The sequence below is a fragment of the Myotis yumanensis genome, unplaced genomic scaffold, assembly GCF_028538775.1.
Source record: "Myotis yumanensis isolate MYYU_CA2020_CCGP unplaced genomic scaffold, mMyoYum1.0.hap1 SCAF_2, whole genome shotgun sequence".
NCBI classification, from domain to species: domain Eukaryota; kingdom Metazoa; phylum Chordata; class Mammalia; order Chiroptera; family Vespertilionidae; genus Myotis; species Myotis yumanensis.
Genome location: NW_027223753.1, coordinates 200,748,734 through 200,766,869, shown reverse-complemented (window position 1 = coordinate 200,766,869; position 18,136 = coordinate 200,748,734).

Genomic DNA, 18,136 nt, shown 5'->3' with positions numbered 1-18,136 from the left:
AAATCCTGGAATAATTCTGTGAAAGCAGGAACCTTTATAACCAAATCCTTTCTCCCCAGTGCTCAGAGCATGGAAGTTTTCTGCTGTCATTGGAACTTTGTCTGCAAACAGCTCAAAGGAGACTCGGTCCAAGGGCTCACTGTCCAGGGTGATGTTGAAGAACACGGTGAGGTTCACTATGGCTGGTCATGGGTGGCTCTGCGGCGGCAGCGGCTGCAAAGCCAGCCCTCATCTTTCTTTTCCTCCACTCTGGGTGATGTGGCATAATTCCCACAATGGGCTAGTGTTCCAAAACAGAACCTACAAAAAGGAAAAAAGGAATGGCTGTCCTCTGGGGATATCTGCTTTGCATTCAAGCAACCTAAAGTCCCTGGGGCAAAGAAACATAATGGCTTGGCTACCTCCTTGCAATGGAAAAGGAAAAAATACCTTTAGCAGAGAAAACCAATTGTGTGTTTTTTTTCATTATAGAGCAATAAAAATTAAAAAGCCTGCCTTCAATATAAATACACATATACATATGTAGTATAAAGAAGCAGGTGTTTATGTAATGATATTTATAACATACACAGTTGAATGAATGCCTGTGTGGAAAAAAAAAGACTTTTACTGTAACAGCAGTAACTTTTATGACAACGACTTATCTCATCTAGTCTTCTACTATTGCCTTTGAGCCACATTCCAAACCCAGGAAAAAAACATGTTTATAAAACTGCAAAGGTCAAGGCCAGTAATGGAAATTGATTTTACATGCTCAGTGGAGTGTTTTTAAAACCATGGAACAGTCTAAGGGAAAAGAAATCTATTTAATTACTCGACAGCCTTTTGTAGTCCATTAAAAAGGCTCCACAATTGTCTACCTCTCCTGAACCAACTTAACATAAATCCCTCCCATTAAAGAAGCACTTCTTAGAAATTGCCCAGAACGCGCCCTGCTGGAGAGGTGAAAACTCCAGAGAATGAACTCAAACTGAGAATAATGATTCCTCCATGAGGACAAGCTGCTTCCTTTAAATGTTTTTAATGAGCCAGAAATTTTCACTCAACGCTCCTGTCCAATACCTGGGCAGCTAGTCCCTCTGAACTTGTATTTTCCTCTCTTCACTTTCTGTTTGATGAGATGATGGGGAAGAAATCAATAATAGACTCCACTTCAGGAGCAATTATGGTACATTTTTGGCTTTTTCTCTTTTTGAACTTCAGTCTGTCGTGGTCAACACTAAAAATCGTTTCCCCACATTTCAAAGCAAATTCATGATACGTAATATGAAATATGATTTTACTGTTATTAACAATTGATTGCTTTTTAAATTTTTATCATTTTAGATGAAAACTAAAGAAGAAAAAAAGGTATATAAATTAGACTTATGGAGCTCCATATCTGAATGACTACTTGGTTACACAAGCAAGTGTGCTTATCTTGATAGGTCAGTGGTCAAATGAGTCTCCTGGGACAATTTTTCTCCGGCAATAGAATGCAAGTCTTTCTTAAGATCATTTCCTTCATTAGATCATTAATTCAATTGATTCTATTTAATTAAAGTTCCTGAATAAGGGCATACTCAAGCACTAGTGTCTGGAATTTTAGTAGTCTTTTAATTAATTAATGATGCATTAACTATACAGTATCTATTCTAAGATAGTGGTTTGGAAACCATGATAAATGATTTGTACAATCACTGTTAGCTTAAACAAGTTATGTTTCAGATTGATTTTTAGTGCTTACTAACAATACTTCATTATAACTGCTATGTCAAGATAGGTACTCATCTAAGCTACTTTCTATCTTACCTGAAATATATTTTTTTCCTGATTCCTTCCCTTGCAGCCCATTCCATGACAGCTTCATCCTTCAAGCTACAAGAGTTGCCATTTTTATTCTTCTGAACTGAGTTTTCCAGCCTTTAAAAAGTTTTTTTTAAAAAGTACCTCAATAATTTCCACTGCTGCCCTGGCCAGCTTAGTTCAGTTGGTTAGAGCATCACCCCGATATGTCAGGATTGTGTGTTTGATCTCCAGTCAGGGCTTGTACAAGAATCAACCAATGAATGCATAAGTAAGTGGAATAACAAATTGACCCCAATAATAATAATAATAATACTTTCCATTGTTCATTTGAAATTCATGTTTTCGCTTATATTAGTTACACTCATCTCAGCCAGTTATCCATGACCTTCCATAACATTTTGAATTACGAGGTTAGTTTTCTTCTTCATTTATGCTAAGCTAAGAAATGGGACCCCAAAATACAGCCATGCCCTAATACCTGGGACCTGTAAATGTTATCCTATTTGGAAAAGGATTTGATGTGATTAAATTAAGGATTTTGAGATGAGGAGTTTTCCCTGGATTATCTATGTGGGCCCTAAATGCTGTGACATATGTCTTTATAAGAAAAAAGTGATGGGGGGAGGTTTGACATACATACTAAGAAGAAGGCAACGTGAAGACTGAACAGAGAGATTTACAGATTCTGTACTTGAAAATGGAAGTGATCCCAAGGTAAGGAATGCCAGTAGCAATCAGAAGCTGAAAGTGAAAGAGAATGTAATCTCCCTTAGAACCTCTGAAGGGAGCACAGTCCTGCGGACACTTTGATTTCAGCCCAGCGCTACTGATTTTGGACTTCTGGCCTCTGTAACTGAGAAAGAATAAATAATTCCTATTGTTTTAGACCACCAAGTGTGTGGTATTACAGAGCCATAGGGAATTAGCATACTATCCTATTCTTTCCTTTCATTCTCTAAGACTTCACTATCTACTATAAAGCCAAGAAATCATATAAAAAATCAGTAGTGGATTCATAAAAGCCTATACATCGTTTCAAGTACAAGGTAATAACCAAATAAATATTTAAATATTTAAATCTTTAAATATTACCAAAATGTTGAGATAAAGATTTTAAAGTACCTGTTGGATTAGGGAATTATGAAGTCTTCAGTAACCACAAGAGTAGTTTCAATATGTGTTAGGGATGGCAGTCCATATCTGGTATGCAGTAGATTGAGTAGTGAATGGGAAAGATAAAATCAATGACAAACCCAATTTTCAAAAATCATGTTTGTGCCCTAGCTGGTTTGGCTCAGTGGATAAAGCATCAGCCTTCGGACTCAAGGATCCCAGGTTCGATTCTGGTCTAGGGCACATCCCCAGTTAGGAGGTGTGCAGGAGGCAGCTGATTGATGTTTCTCTCTCATCGATGTTTCTAACTCTCTATCCTTCTCCCTTCCTCTCTGCAAAAAAATCAATAAAATATGTATTTTTTAAAAAATCATGTTTGCACATAGAGAAATATAAGGCAATTATTTAGCGTGGAATACTAGACAAAGATAAATTTTTTATTCTTAAAGGGAGACTTGAGGATATTCATAAGAACATAGCCAGTAGAGGAAAAAGACTGAACACATAAGAGGAGAGATATTTGATAAAATGAGGTCTCTGAAAGGCTAAGCACAAGCTAGCTGTTATGTTAAGAATCTGCTATGAACAGATAGATACCATGTCCTCAGAGATGGGAATGAAGAAAGTAAAAATGGATATAAAAGCAACCAATTTTACATATGGCAGATTGTATTTTCCATCCATTTGTTCTTTGGTAATGTAACTGTACTACTCCTCCATCGAAAGATGGAGTCCTTCTCTTACCCTTGAATGTAGGTTTTTCTTAGTGATTTTCTTGACCAATAGAATGCAGAAGAATTGACATTCTGGGACTTCCATGGCTTATGACCCGGATTTGGAATGCTTGCTCTTGGGCCTCTCCTTTTCAGACCCAGCCACCATGGAGGCACATAGAAAGGCTGGGCCCATGTAGGTACTCTGGTTGACAGCCCCACCCTAGCTCCTAGCTTACAGCTAACAGCAATTGCCAGCCATGTGGGAGTGACATCTTGAGCATCCAACTCAGTCAAATATTCAATTGTCTATAGGTCAAACTGACTGTAGGTTAAGGTGCAATCACACGAGAGACCCAAAACGAGAACTGCCCAGCTGTGCCTGTCAATCCACAAAATCTTAAGAGAAGAATAATTTTTGTTTTAAGCCACTGAATCTTGGAATGTTTTCTTACCCAGCCAAGGCTAATCAGAATATGGAAGAATGGAGAGTTAAAAGAGTGCATGCTTTATTTTCTCTTAGTTGAATAGAATGCTAAATGATTTGGAATAGCAAACATGAGGAATGAACAGATAAGTGATCAGGAACATGTAGAAAAATAGTCAAACATGTTGAGGGCTCAGTTCATGTCATGGACCCTTAAACTGTGATGGCACCAATCTCCTTTATAATTTTTCTCTAGTAGGACTCAGAAGATTCATATAGGTTTGAGATTTGGCAGTACAAATACACAGGAAAACAAGGGGCCAAAGAGCAGGGGAAAGGGTTGATTTACTGCTTTGACCATTGAGAAAGTGATCAAAGCAGTAAATCAGTGCCTAGGAGCAGGGCTGAATGATGTTTAAGCCACAGAGCTTTAGAGCCCACAAAAATGTTTTTTCTTTTAGAAACAGAAGAAAAATAAACTAAGGCAAAGAAAAGGTTAAATATATATGTAAATATATTTATCTTTATATAAGTGCAATTGTAAAATATAACTTACTTTTTTATTGAGCAAGAAGCCAATGGAGGAAAAAATGTTTAGGGCTCATGAAAATCATTATGTGGTCCTACCTAGGAAGGGCAGACAATATAAGAAAAAAGAGAGAGATTAAGGGTCAGAGATCTTGATAAAACTATTATAAATTTGCAATCAAATTAAGGAAGCAAGGGTCCTAGAAGGATAAGAGATCATAATGAGGAAGTGGAATGTGAGAGTTTTAAGATTTTGGAAAAGGAGAAGGGTCTCCTAGGTGATGAGAAGTTCTGAGATATGCTAAAGAGAGGTCTGAAGGGAGTTGGCTATCTGAGCACAGGAGATCAACGACAGTAGTGGGTAGAAAGTTGAGAAGGTCCTTTACAATGAAGTGATTCCCCCATAGTGGCAAGAGTTAGAAAGACTAGGATTCTATATGGACCAAAGATTTGTGTCTATAATTAAACACATAAAAATTGAAGTAATAGATGAAAAAAAATTTTTTCTTAGTTGACATTTACTGACAAAATCCACATTAAGTGGAATTTTGGGAAGCTCCTTAATCAAGTTTTAAAAAAATGAAATAAATTTTAAGTACTTCTTTTCTACCAAAACTAATGTGACTTTCTTTTTCTTTTAATTGAGATATAATTGACATATTGTAAGGACAGGAAAAGGCCTTTCTTTTTCTTTGCTGTGGCCTTCCACAATTTGTGAGAAGGCCACCTGGTAATTAAACCCCAAGATTGTTAGCTCTTCTGGTTCAAACTGAGGGACAAGATAAACTACTCTCAAGGCTACATTCTTACATCCACCTCCTTCCTGCTATTTTCAGAACTCAGGGATAATTCATACCAAGGAGTCTCTAGTTAGTAGAAAGTTCCCTCCCCACCCCTCATCCCCACCCCTGCAGACAAGTCTCTTTTGAACTCTTTATAACTTTTGCTCTTAAGCATGTTTTACAGGCTTGGGAAAAATACTGATAAGACACCTCCCTAGGACATCCTCAGGACTATCTCCTGAAAAACAAACAACTCAACTTCAGCACCCAATCCTCCTCCCTTCTTTGTCACCTAGAAACAGCAGCCAAGACTCTTTAAAAAGAGAAGCCACTTTTTGTTTCTTGCCCTGTATTGATTAGCAGTACCACTTAGCCCTTTCCCTTTGTGGAAAGGACAGTAAACTTCCTCTCTGCATCTCTGCTTATAGTTGTGAATTCTTTCACAGTCCCTGTCCCCGTCATACCCTAACACATACAGAGTATAACATTAATTTATGGTAGAAAACATAATAATTTGATATTTATATTTGTGGCAAAATGATCACCACAAGTCCACTTCATGTCCATCACTATACATAGTTACATATTTCTTTTCTTGTGATTCAAACTTTTAAGATCTACTCTCTTAGTAACTGTCAAGTATGCAATACAGTATTATTAACTACTAGAGGCCTGGTGCACAGATTCATGCACTGGTGGAGTCCCTTGGCCTAGCCTGTGGGGATTGGGACAAAACCAGCTCTCTGACATCCCCCAAGGGGTCCCAGATTTCGAGAGGGTGCAGGGCAGGCCGAGGGACCCCACTGGTGCACCACTGGGGTCGGGGAGGGACCGCGGGAGGGCTCCAGGGCTCTGTCTGGTCCATCTCGCCCAGTCCCAATTGGCCAGACCGCAGCAGCAAGCTAACCTACTGGTCGGAGCATTAGCTCCCTGGTGGTCAGTGTGCGTCATAGCGACTGGTCAAATGGTCAAACTAATGGTAGGCACTTAGCATATTAGACTTTATTATATAAGATAGTCACCATGGAGTACAGAAGTTGTTTAAATCATCTCAAAATAGGGGAAGTATAGGTATAATATAAAATAGCGATAGCAAAATGGAAAGATTGATCAACGAAACAAAATCTAAATAAAATTGTTCTACACAAGAAACACCAAAACCAAATGGCGATTCAACAAACTAGGAAAAAATATATTGCACCTCACATCTCAGTAGAGGTCTATTTTCTTTATTATATAAAGACCTGCAATAAAATGAGGAAATAGGTAAGGGCTCTGCTCTGAATTCTAACATGTGGCACACCACACCACCAAGCAGTTCTCTGACATCTGCTGTGTGTTCCATAGTTCAATTAATTCTGACATTATCTACCCAGATAGAGCACCAGATTCCACAGGTTAAGGGCTCAGTCCCACAAAACAGCCCTCAACTTCAGATGCCAATCACAAGCTTAGCTTTTATTCATGCTTCTGAACAAAAAGCTATAAATCAGGTTCCCACAACCTCCTTCTTGGGTTCAATTAATTTGCTACAGCAGCTCACAGAACCTGGAAAACCTGTTTACTCACTAGATTATGGGTTTATTGCAAAGGATATTAAAGGATACAATTAGCATCCAGATGAAGAGATACATAGGGCAAAGGAGCTTTTTCTGTCTTTGTGGAGTTTGCGGTCCAGCACTGTGGCACCTGGAAGAGTTCTGGTTCAGCAACCCAGAAACTCTTCAAACCTTGTCCTTTTGGGTTTTAATGGAGGCTTCCATAGGCATAATTGATTAAATCATTGGTAAATGCTGATTGATTCAATCTCCAGTCCTTTTCCTCGGCCCTCGCTGGAGGCCTGGAGCGGGTGAAACTGAAAGATCCAACCCTCTAATCACGTGTTTGGTTCTCCAGGCAACCAGCCCCCAATCTTAGGTGCCAAAAGTCACCATTACCATAATAAAAATACATATGTTGCTCTTATCGCTTAGGAAATTCCAAAGATTTTAGGAGCTCAGTGCCAAAAACAGGAACCAAGACCAAAGTATATTTCTTGTTATAAATCACAATATCTCAATAGGCAAAGGAGATGGCTAACAATTCACAGGAAAGGGAATACAGTGTTAAACATTTGAAAAGATAAGCATCCTCACTCAAAGTAGGAAAATCACAAATTAAAATGTCTATGAAACATTTTTCAATTATCAAATTGGCAAAGGTGAAAGAAATGAATAAAATATGGTGTTGGCAAGGATAATTGGAAACTGACTCAAACATTGCTGATGGGTGTAAATGAGCATACAGCCTACCAAGAGCAATTTTGTCAATACCTACTACAATGTAAAAAAAGTAAATATCTTTTGACCCAGCAATCTCAGTTCTAAGAACTGATGCCACAAATAACTTGCAAATATAAAGGTTGACATAGGTAAAATGTTATTTGAGGCAGCCTTATTTACAATGGCAGAGACTTTTTTTAAAAAAAGGAAAATTTGAGCCCCGTCAGTGTGGCTCAATTGGTTGAACATCATCCCATGCATCAGGAGGTTGCCTGTTTGATTCCCAGTCAGGGCACATGCCTGGGTTGTGGGCTCACTCCTCAGTAGGGGACGTGCAGGAGGTAGGCGATCAATGATTCTCTCTCATCATTGATGTTCCTATCTGTCTATCTCCCTCCCTCTTTCTGAAATCAATAAAAAACATATTTTAAAAATAGGAAGATTGGTATTTACTGATAAGAAAAATATTCTAAGTATTTTGTTAAGCAAAAAGGAAAAAAAAGGATTCAGATTAGTGTATAGAATATTCTACCATTTGTGTATATAAATAAATTATATGCCCATGATTATATCTGCATAAGATATCTCTGGAAGAAATTTTAAAAATTGGTAATTACAGTTGTTTCCAGAAAGAGGTACTGAGAGACTGGAAGACATGGGAGGTCATTTTCATTTCACATTCTTCATGTTGAGGAACTACTTGTCATCATCCTCAGTGATAGTGAAAGTGACCATAAGGCAGAGTTGTGGGTGTTAGAGTTGGGTATCATACAACTCAAAGAAAGAGATTTTTTTCATATGATTGGAAAGTCAAGGTTTGGAAGTGACAATGAAGGTCTAAGTGAATACCATCTCCTGGCCAAGTGATACAGATGAAGAAAGAATGGTGGGCATCTTCTAGAAAAAGCTGCCTGAGAAGTAATGATGTCAAGGAAAAGCCAAGTTTACTTTGAGACAAGAACATAATGAGTTCTGAAAAGAGGTTGAGAATGTTGTAGAGATTAGAATTAGACTGCCAGAGAGCAGTTTTTTGTTTTGTTTTGTTTTATGTTTCTTTTATTGATTTTTAGAAAGAGAGGAAGGGAGGTGGATAGAGAAATAGAAACATTGATGAGAGAGGAATATCATCGTTAGGCTGCCTTCTGCATGACCCCTACAGGGATTGAGCCTGCAACCCAGGCAAGTGCCCTGACCAGGCCGTGACCTCCTGGTTCCTATGTTGATGCTCAACCACTGAGCCACACTGCCAGGGCACCACAAAACTTTTGCTGAGACTTCCAGGACAGAGACACTCTTTTCTGGTGTCCTTTAGTATGAGAAGTCATAAGATCTGGAGTTGCTGGCTATTTTTACCATAACAAGATGAGATGATGTTTAAGAATGATGCCAGAACTATAGGCCAGAGATCCTGGGAGATAGAAACTGGGTCCTGATGGCATCATAAGTCTCTGAGCACAACTCTCATTTCCATGATCAAATAATCCCTTTTACCTTAGCAAATGTGGTTTCTTTCTGTCCAAAACAAGAAGGGACTCAGGTATTATTGAACATTTTACTGAAAAGATAATACATCAAGATTGAAGAACATAATTGATACAATATTTGAATTATTCAATTTGTGCCAAGCAATTACTTTTGTAGTTTTCATATTACCTCAGAAAATACAACTAGACAGGAACTTCCTCAACCAGATAAAAAACATGTATGAAAATCCTATAGCTAGAAGCTCTGATCAAGATGGTAGCATAGGTAAATATGGTACTTGCATGCTCCCATAACCACATCAAAACGACAACTAAACTACAGAATAACCATCATTCAGAACTTCCTGAAGTCTAGCTGAACAAAAATCCTATAACTAAGGATATACAGTAGAAGCTTCATACAGCAGGAGGGGCAAAGATGTAGAATGGGCTAGTCCCAAACCCACATGTGGTAGATAAAATTCAGGAGGGATATATCAGCTGGGAGGGGCCCCCTGAGGAGTGAGGGGTCCCAGACCCCCACTAGGCCCTCAGTCCAGGGTTCCAGAGCCAGGAAGAGAAGTCCCCATACTTTCTGGCTATAAAAATCAGTGAGGATTGTGACTGAGTGAGAAGAAAGGCTGCTGGAGTCTCAGACCTTTCTCTTAAAGGGCCCATGCACAGATTTATTTGAACTCACTCGCTCTGAGGTCCAGTGCTGGGGCAGCATGTCAGAAGGTGCCAGGGATACACGGGAAGGAGCAGAATTGTTTGGTTTTGGGGTGAGACTTGAAGGGCAGCTTTCTCCCAGACAGAGTGCTGGCAGAGGCCATTGTTCCTTTGCTGAGCGCCCCCCCCCCCCCCCTGCGCCCCCGCCTCGCCACAGAGCCAGGAGGTGTGCCCCATATCTAAGTCTTCCATCAACCTGGCTCACACTGTTTGCCCCATCCTGGTGACAAAAACAATAACAACAACAAAAGAACAACATGTCCCAAATGAAAGGACAGAGCAAAACTCCAGAAAAAGAACTAAATAAAATGGAGTCAAACAATCTACCAGATGCAGAGTTCAAAACACTGGTTATAAGGATGCTCAATGAACTTTGGGGAAGAATAGATGAACTCATTGAGAAATTCAACAAATAGACAGGAAACATAAAAATGAAGATAGAAAACAGAATCTTTGCAGGCTAGAAGGGATTGACACGAAATATTCAAAGTGATGTAAAGCAAGGACCTATAACCAAGATTACTCTACCCAGCAGAGCTATCGAAGGACAGATAGAGTTTCCCACACAAGAAAAAGCTGAAGGAGTTCATCAACAAACCAATATTACAAGAAATGTTAAAGGGTCTTCTTTAAGATAAAGAACAAAAAAAGATGAAAAATATGAATAATAAAATGACAATAAATACATATCTGTCAGCAGTTTAAAATGCAAATGGATTAATGCTCCAATTAAAAGACATATGATGGCTGAGTGGATAACAAAACAAGACCCTCACATATGCTGTCTACAAGAGACTCACTTCAGCTCCAAAGACACATGGGAAAGATATTGCATAAAAATGGAAAAAAAAAAAAAAGCTGGGATAGCAATACTTATACTAGACAAAATATACTTTGCATGCATATTAGCATAACCAATGAACACAGACACTGAGGCAGTGGGGCCTTGCCCGGAGTGGGAATGGCTGCGGCGGAGGCGGGGCGGGGGGGGGGAGACGGAGGTTTAAATAAAAATTATTTAAAAATAAATAATTTTTTAAAAAAGGCTATAACAAGAGATGACAAAGGAACCAGCAATTCTACTTCTGGGTATTTATCTGAAGAAACCACAAACACTAAATCAAAAAGACATATGCATCCATATGTTCACTACAGCATTATTTACAATATCCAAGATATGGAAGCAACCTAAATGTCCATCAATAGATGAATGGATAAAGAAGAAGTGGTACCTATATTCCATAAAATATAACTTAGTAATAAAAAAAAAAAATGAAATCTTGCCATTTACAACATGGATGACATAGAGGGTATTATGCTGAGTGAAATAAGTCAGAGAGAGAAAGACAAGTAGCATATCATAAATTTAGCTATGACAGAATGAGGTACCCCTACCTTATTCTGCCCCAGGCAGGTTCCAAATGGCAGATCCTCCTTATAGGGCTCCACTATGATGTCGAGTTTTAGAGAGATAAAATCTCTCCTCTGAAGATAAAACTCTTGGGTTCATGCACTTTTGACATTTTCTTCCTCTTCTGTTCACTTTATCGCAGAACATACCATCAGTCCAAAAGACCCACTAATCTTTACTAGTGTGTGTGAGAACATTTTGAAATATAAGCTTCATAGAGTTAAAGAATATTCCAGGTGTAGTCTCATAGTATACAAATACTTTAGCATAGGTTTAAAAAATTAGATTTAAACCTTACAGCCATCTTGACCATTGTTCAAATCCTTCCTATCTATAGACACAGGCTCTGACCCAAATCTGTTCCCTTTAGTTTTAAGTAGAAGTTATACTATTAATGACCATCTGAATTGCCAACTTGGCTTGTGTCCCTTAAATGTTGCCCTTGGGAAACCTTGACCAGTTTGTCCTAAGCCCTTTTTAGCTGAGCCTCCAACACCAATATGCAACTTTGTAATTCTGCATTCTTTCCTTATCTGTGTTTTTTCTTAAATAGTTCTTTTCATGGTTCTTCCCATTGTTGAACTTTCCTAAGGCTGTTAATTCACATTGTATTCTCTTAAGTTTCCCTCTGAACCCTTAAACATTATATTTCATAGATTTATTAACTCAGGCCCCAACCTTAACCTACAGACCCTTTACTCTTGGAGGGATGTGTGAATTTTGTTAACTTCAAATAGTCCACTCTGACTCTGGAAATACGTTAGTTATTTTTACCCAAATTCAGACATTTTTGAAATAGTGTACAATAAATCTCATCTTCCCGTTGTTGTTAGCATATTCAATGTGTCTCGTCTATTGTACCTGGGGGTGGCTGGGCAACACAAACCAATGTCCTTAGTTTATAGCGTGTCATAGATGGCAGTAAGGTGGAGAAATATGTAAAATGATAACCTTTAGAGAACTGGATAAAATAAAAACAATACCAACAGGGAATTTTTTTAATAAGCTAAAATTGTTAATACTATAATGTTGATCCCCTAAGCTCTTTGAGAATGGATATTTGATCTACTTGAACTGTTGCTGGAGTCTGCATTTATTACTGTACACTAAGTTTTTCAAAGTAATTCTGGCAATATTTTAGTGTATTTGGAATTCATAGAAATTATTTCATTAAAAAAGAATACAAGTTGACATCTGTGAAGCTAACTCACACTCAAGTAAAAACAAAGGCAGCTGCCACCTGGCTGCAGCAGTACTTTCATTTGACACTTTCAAATACTTGGCTTAAAATGAAGTAGTGTGCTGGCCAACAAAAAGAAAAGAGCGTGGAAAGCCGTGGGGCAATGAAATTGGGTAAGAGCATGACATTTTCAGTTCAACTCTTTTCTTTTATAACCTAAGGTTATAAAAGCAACAAACTATTAAACTATACTAAACCATTTACCACTGAATTCTGCATGATTTTACGTGTCATAATCTCCCTTTCCTTAAGAAAACATTGTCAGTTCTATATTTCAGCTAAAGAACCTACAACGCCAATGTAAATCTATTTAGTGGATTAATACATTTTACTGTTCATATTTATATTATGCTCTTAATATAGTATTACTTTTTCAACAAATGTCTTAATGTCTACACGTGATGTCTCCCTTTTCTCAAATTCAGTTCACTTCAGATTCAGCAGGAGGGAAAATCAGAGATTCCAAGTGTGAGAAGAATACCATGCACTGTTGCTGACTGAAATGTAAGGTCCCATGAGCAGAGCCCAGGGAGAGGGCTCTGGAGCTAAGGACAGCCTGTCGTTGACAGCCAACAAGGAACAGGGACCTCAGTCCTACAAAAATCAGGCATGGGATTTTGCCAAAAAAAAAACGAGAAAACAACCAAGCCAACCCAACTTCTGATCTACAGAACTGTGGGATAATAAATTTATATTGTTATAAGCTGCTTAATTTGTGACAATTTGTGGTCATTTGTTATGTAGCGATAGGAAACTAATGTAGATCATGACACCGGATTGAAATGAGAGGAGAGTGTAATAGGAGACTATGACAAGAAGTGAGGAGGATGGATTGGAAGAAGGTAAATGAGGTGGCAACTACTGTGTGGCCTGCAGAACATTGTATGGCCATTGGAGTGGGCCAAAAACAGTTGAAAATCAAAAGATGAGTCAAGAAGATTTGCTCATCGATGGCCTGTTGAATGTTGGCAAAGAGAGGAAGGAGTTTGTTGACTCCAAAATCATCGGCCTGAGCCAAGGGTAGAAGAATTGTACTGAGATGAGATAACAAACAATTAAGGAGTAAATGTAGTGCAGGTTGAGAGGCGGGGGCAAAGAAGGGTTCATCTTGGGACATGTTATGAATGAAATGCCTATTAGACATCTAAGTGAAGTTGTGCATTAAGCTGTTGGATGCACAAGTCTGGGGTTCTGAGAATTATCTGGAGCTGGAACTATTAATTAGGAAGTCTGCTCACATCAAGTGTTCAAAGCCAGAAGATGATTAGTTCAAACACTGAGGAAATGAGTGTGAAGAGAGAAGACCAGTGCTTTGTGGCTTACTCCTTTTCGAAAGTCTCTCCTAGATTTTTTTTTTTTCTGATTTGTAAATACAAATATATGAAGGATCCCATTAACCAAATAGTTTTAAAATATTTATTTATGAACTTAATGAGTTACCTGTCTTAAAAATAATAAAATTGAATGAAATCCATGCTATCACCGAAAATCCAAAATAAAGAGTTATCACTAATGTAAGGTCTTCCAAATTAAACACAGATCATATAGTTGAAAAAGCCCATTGAAATTTGCATAAGTTATGCACCCTATCAAAAGACTAATGAATTCTATTCTTCCAATAGTAGTTGTTCTGATATATTTTAACATCCTAGAAATATATATATATATATATATATATATGACATTTATGCTGAACATCTGGTGGAGTATTATTGTTCCAATTCACTTTGGTTCCTTGACACTATGAAAATTCAGTATTTATATGTCAGTAATGTAAAACAAAGGCAAAACAAAACAGAAAAATACAAACACAAGAACTTTGTTCTACTCTGTTTCCTTCCACACATACTGCCCCATTGTGTTTCATTTGTTGCTACTGATATGAGCCATAGCTAGTTTATTATTCTTACTAACTTTCCGTCTGAAAAGAAAGAAGTACTTGTGACTGTTCTAGGCTAGTAAAAAAAAACAAACACACACACACTAAGAAAAAAACCACCTCTGTGTCATAAATCTCTCTATATATGCTTTTTGTATCACACAAAAAAGTAAGAGTTGTTGAAACCTTCCTACAAGGTGGAGAAAAACTTGACTTGCTGCAATCATCTGCTTAAAGTGAGTACTCCTATAAATACAATGACAAACTATTTTTGCCAACCACATCACAAATAATTATTAATGTGGTAACTTTAGCTCCATGTTTTGAGTTTCTCTTAGGCCAGGTGTGGGGTGGGAACATGCTCTTTATGGTAACACTTCATTGGATCATCTGCTGACAAAGCAGATTTTTTAAACCTTATCCATAATCACCCTAATTTGGCCATCCAGTGTCAGGACTTGCTGTGTGAATTTCAGTAATTCTAGCCATCTCTGTGGTGCAACTGACATTGCCCACATAAAAAGGAGTGACTCTGCCTTCGAAGCAATTTCGTTATGCTTATGTCCTTTCCCCCTCTACCTGATTATATTGAAAAAGTACTAAGGAAGGTTTGTAATGCTGCGCTCACAACTTTAGGAAACTTCCTTTCAGCTGAAAGTTTTTTATTAACTACTAGAGGCCTGGTGCACAAAATTTGTGCACGGGTACGGTCCCTAGGCCTGGCCGGTGATCAGGGCCAATCTGTAGGGCAACTGGTGAGGCGATCTGGGGATCCCCGCTGGCACCTGCCTTGGCCAGCCTGGGGCCTGTGGGCTGGGGCAGCTTCTTTGTTGAGTGTCTGCCCCCTGGTGGTCAGTGTGCATGATTGTTCCACCGTTCATTCCACAGTTTGGTCGATTTTCATATTAGGATTTTATTATATAGGACAACACTATTGCCTTTATATCTTCTTGTGGCACTTAATTTATAATACAATTTACAATATGCAGGTTGTTCACATCTCTACCTTCCAAAGATTGTGAGCAATATTTGATCATTGTTTGATCCTAATAGATGCACTGTTCCCAATGCTGTAGCACAAATATTTGACATGGTTATGCAGAAGAGGACTCCTGAAAACTGACATACAATCCTATATTTCCATCCCCACCCTTTCCACCACCACACACCTGAAGAAAAGTAAAAACAAGGGGACTTGTTTTCTTAATGAAAGCATGCTTTATGTTGTTCACTAGGGGATTTATATATTTAAACCTACTTATTTTGTGCATCTGAGGAAATACTATTGCATGAAGGTTGATGGTTAAATTTTATGAGTCAACTTGGGCTAGAGCAGTGATGGCGAACCTTTTGAGCTCGGCGTGTCAGCATTTTGAAAAACCCTAACTTAACTCTGGTGCCATGTCACATATAGAAATTTTTTGATATTTGCAACCATAGTAAAACAAAGATTTATATTTTTGATATTTATTTTATGTACTTAAATGCCATTTAACAAAGAAAAATCAAACAAAAAAATGAGTTCACGTGTCATCTCTGACACGTGTGTCATAGGTTCGCCATCACTGGGCTAGAGCATGGTGCCGTTGTTTGGTCAAACACTAGACTAGAGGTTGCAGTAATGGGTATTCTGTAGATGTGATTCACATTTATAATCAACTAGAGGCCCGGTGCACAAAATTTGTGCACCCTCTCCAATCTGGAACTGCTGGCTCCCAACCGCTCGCCTGCCTGCCTGCCTAGTTGTCCCTAACCACTTCTGCCTGCCAGCCTGATCACCCCCTAACCACTCCCCTGCCAGCCTGATCGACGCCTAACTGCTCCCCTGATGGCCCGGTTGCCCCAAACTGCCCTCCCCTGCTGATCTGATCGCCCCCAATTGCCCTCCCTGCAGGCCTGGTCCCCAAAACTGCCCTCCCCTGCCGGCCATCTTGTGACCATGGGGGTGGCCATCTTGTGCGAGGATGTAACGGTCAATTTGCATATTACCTCTTTATTATATAGGATTATATAGGATAGGCTTTGTATAAAGGAGATGACCCTAAATAATGAGGGTAGGCCTCAATCTCTTGAAGGCCTTAAAAGCAAAAAGTGAGGTTTTCTGGAGTAGAATGACTATTGCTTCATAAGATAGTAAGCGAAATCCTGCCTATGGATTTTTGGACTCAAGACTGCAACTTCAACTCTTGCCTAGGTTTTCCACCTGCCACCTGCCCTACAGATTTCAGACTTGCCGGGTCCCATAATTTCATGAGCCAATTCCTAAAAAGAACTCTCTCTCCATATATGCATCCTATTGGTTCTGTTTCTCCGGAGAACCCTAACAGTTACTAGTATATTTCAAAACAGTTCTTTTTGTTATATTATTTGTGAAACTTTTGCTAAATGAATATAATTCTATTCCCAATTTTGTTCCATGGAATAAGGGTAGGAATTAGGACACTACTTGCTAATAAAATTCAGTTTCTCTGCTGGTTTGGAGCATAAGAGAGTGTTGTCAAAGGAATTCTACAACAATGGTACCTCTCCTAACCAGCAGGGACATTTTATACCAGTTTTTAATACGAAGCTCTACTTGAGTGTTCGGCCCATCTATACATTTTCCCAACCTAGATCACACAAATGACCAAATCCTAACCAACTACCAACAAAATATCTGAGAAGTTGGCTCAACATATTTTCAGAAAGAGATGGGACATGTTTGGGGCACACTTGGGGCAGGATGGAGTTTCACCAGTTCATACAACTCAAAATGGGAAGTTAGTGTGTCCAATTTCCATTGCCTCATTCATCAAGAGAGTTTGTGTTTTGACTTTTGGAAGTCATTTCATTGCATGATGTAATGGAGAAAATAATGGAGATTACAAATTTTCTTTATGCTTGTTTTTTTTTAACCACTGCCAGTTTATGGGTATTTAAGAAATTGAAACAAAGAAAATAGATTCAATTTATTTTCACTTAGACAATTGGTTAAGTCCTGGAAAACTCTGAAGATATATATTGAAATGTTTTTATAATGAAAAGGTTTCAGATCCCACGGTCCCCAAAGGCTGCACACTTTTCCCTGATGTTACATAACAGAACTCTGTCCAGATTCCAACTTGACATGTGGAGTAAGAAGATGGTACCTGAGATTATTGTTTTTAATATTGAACATCTCTAAACTTAAAGGAATAACAGATGTTAAAGAGTTACAGGAAGCTATTCTTAGTTTTGGAGATTGTGTGTGAATCGTGTTTGCTGTGACGTTGGGATACAACCACTAGATGTGTGTGATTGTAAAGCCCCTGCCCTATTTAAGGCGGCTCATTTTCGAAAGAAACCACTTATGCTAAAAGCCAACTAGACCTATTGACACAGGATCTTAGTGAACATTTAGAAGGAATCAGCTGTGAAAGGAAAAGTACATATTATTATGTAATTGTTTGTATCAAATCTGCTTCTCTCTTCCAGCTTCCTACAGAGGAGGGTCCGGCCTTGATAGAACAATTCTTTGGGGCTTTTGTGATTCTGACTCAGAAGGAAAGAGAGCTGGGGGAAAAGATCTGAAGCACAGAAGCCAGGCCTAGAGAACTGGCCACATTTTGAAAGCACACAAGCAGTGACCTTGTGCGAGAACAGCGGAGGAGGAAAAAGAGAAGTGTTTAAGATGTGTTGTTATTTATCTGCTTCACAGTGTTCAGGGTATGAGAACTTTAAAAAGTTATTTCATAATTAGATTTCAGGTGCTTGCCTGTGGTTTTTTTTGGATATGGTATTGCTCTTAAGTCTGGACCACGTGGGTCACAGATTTCTAAACATG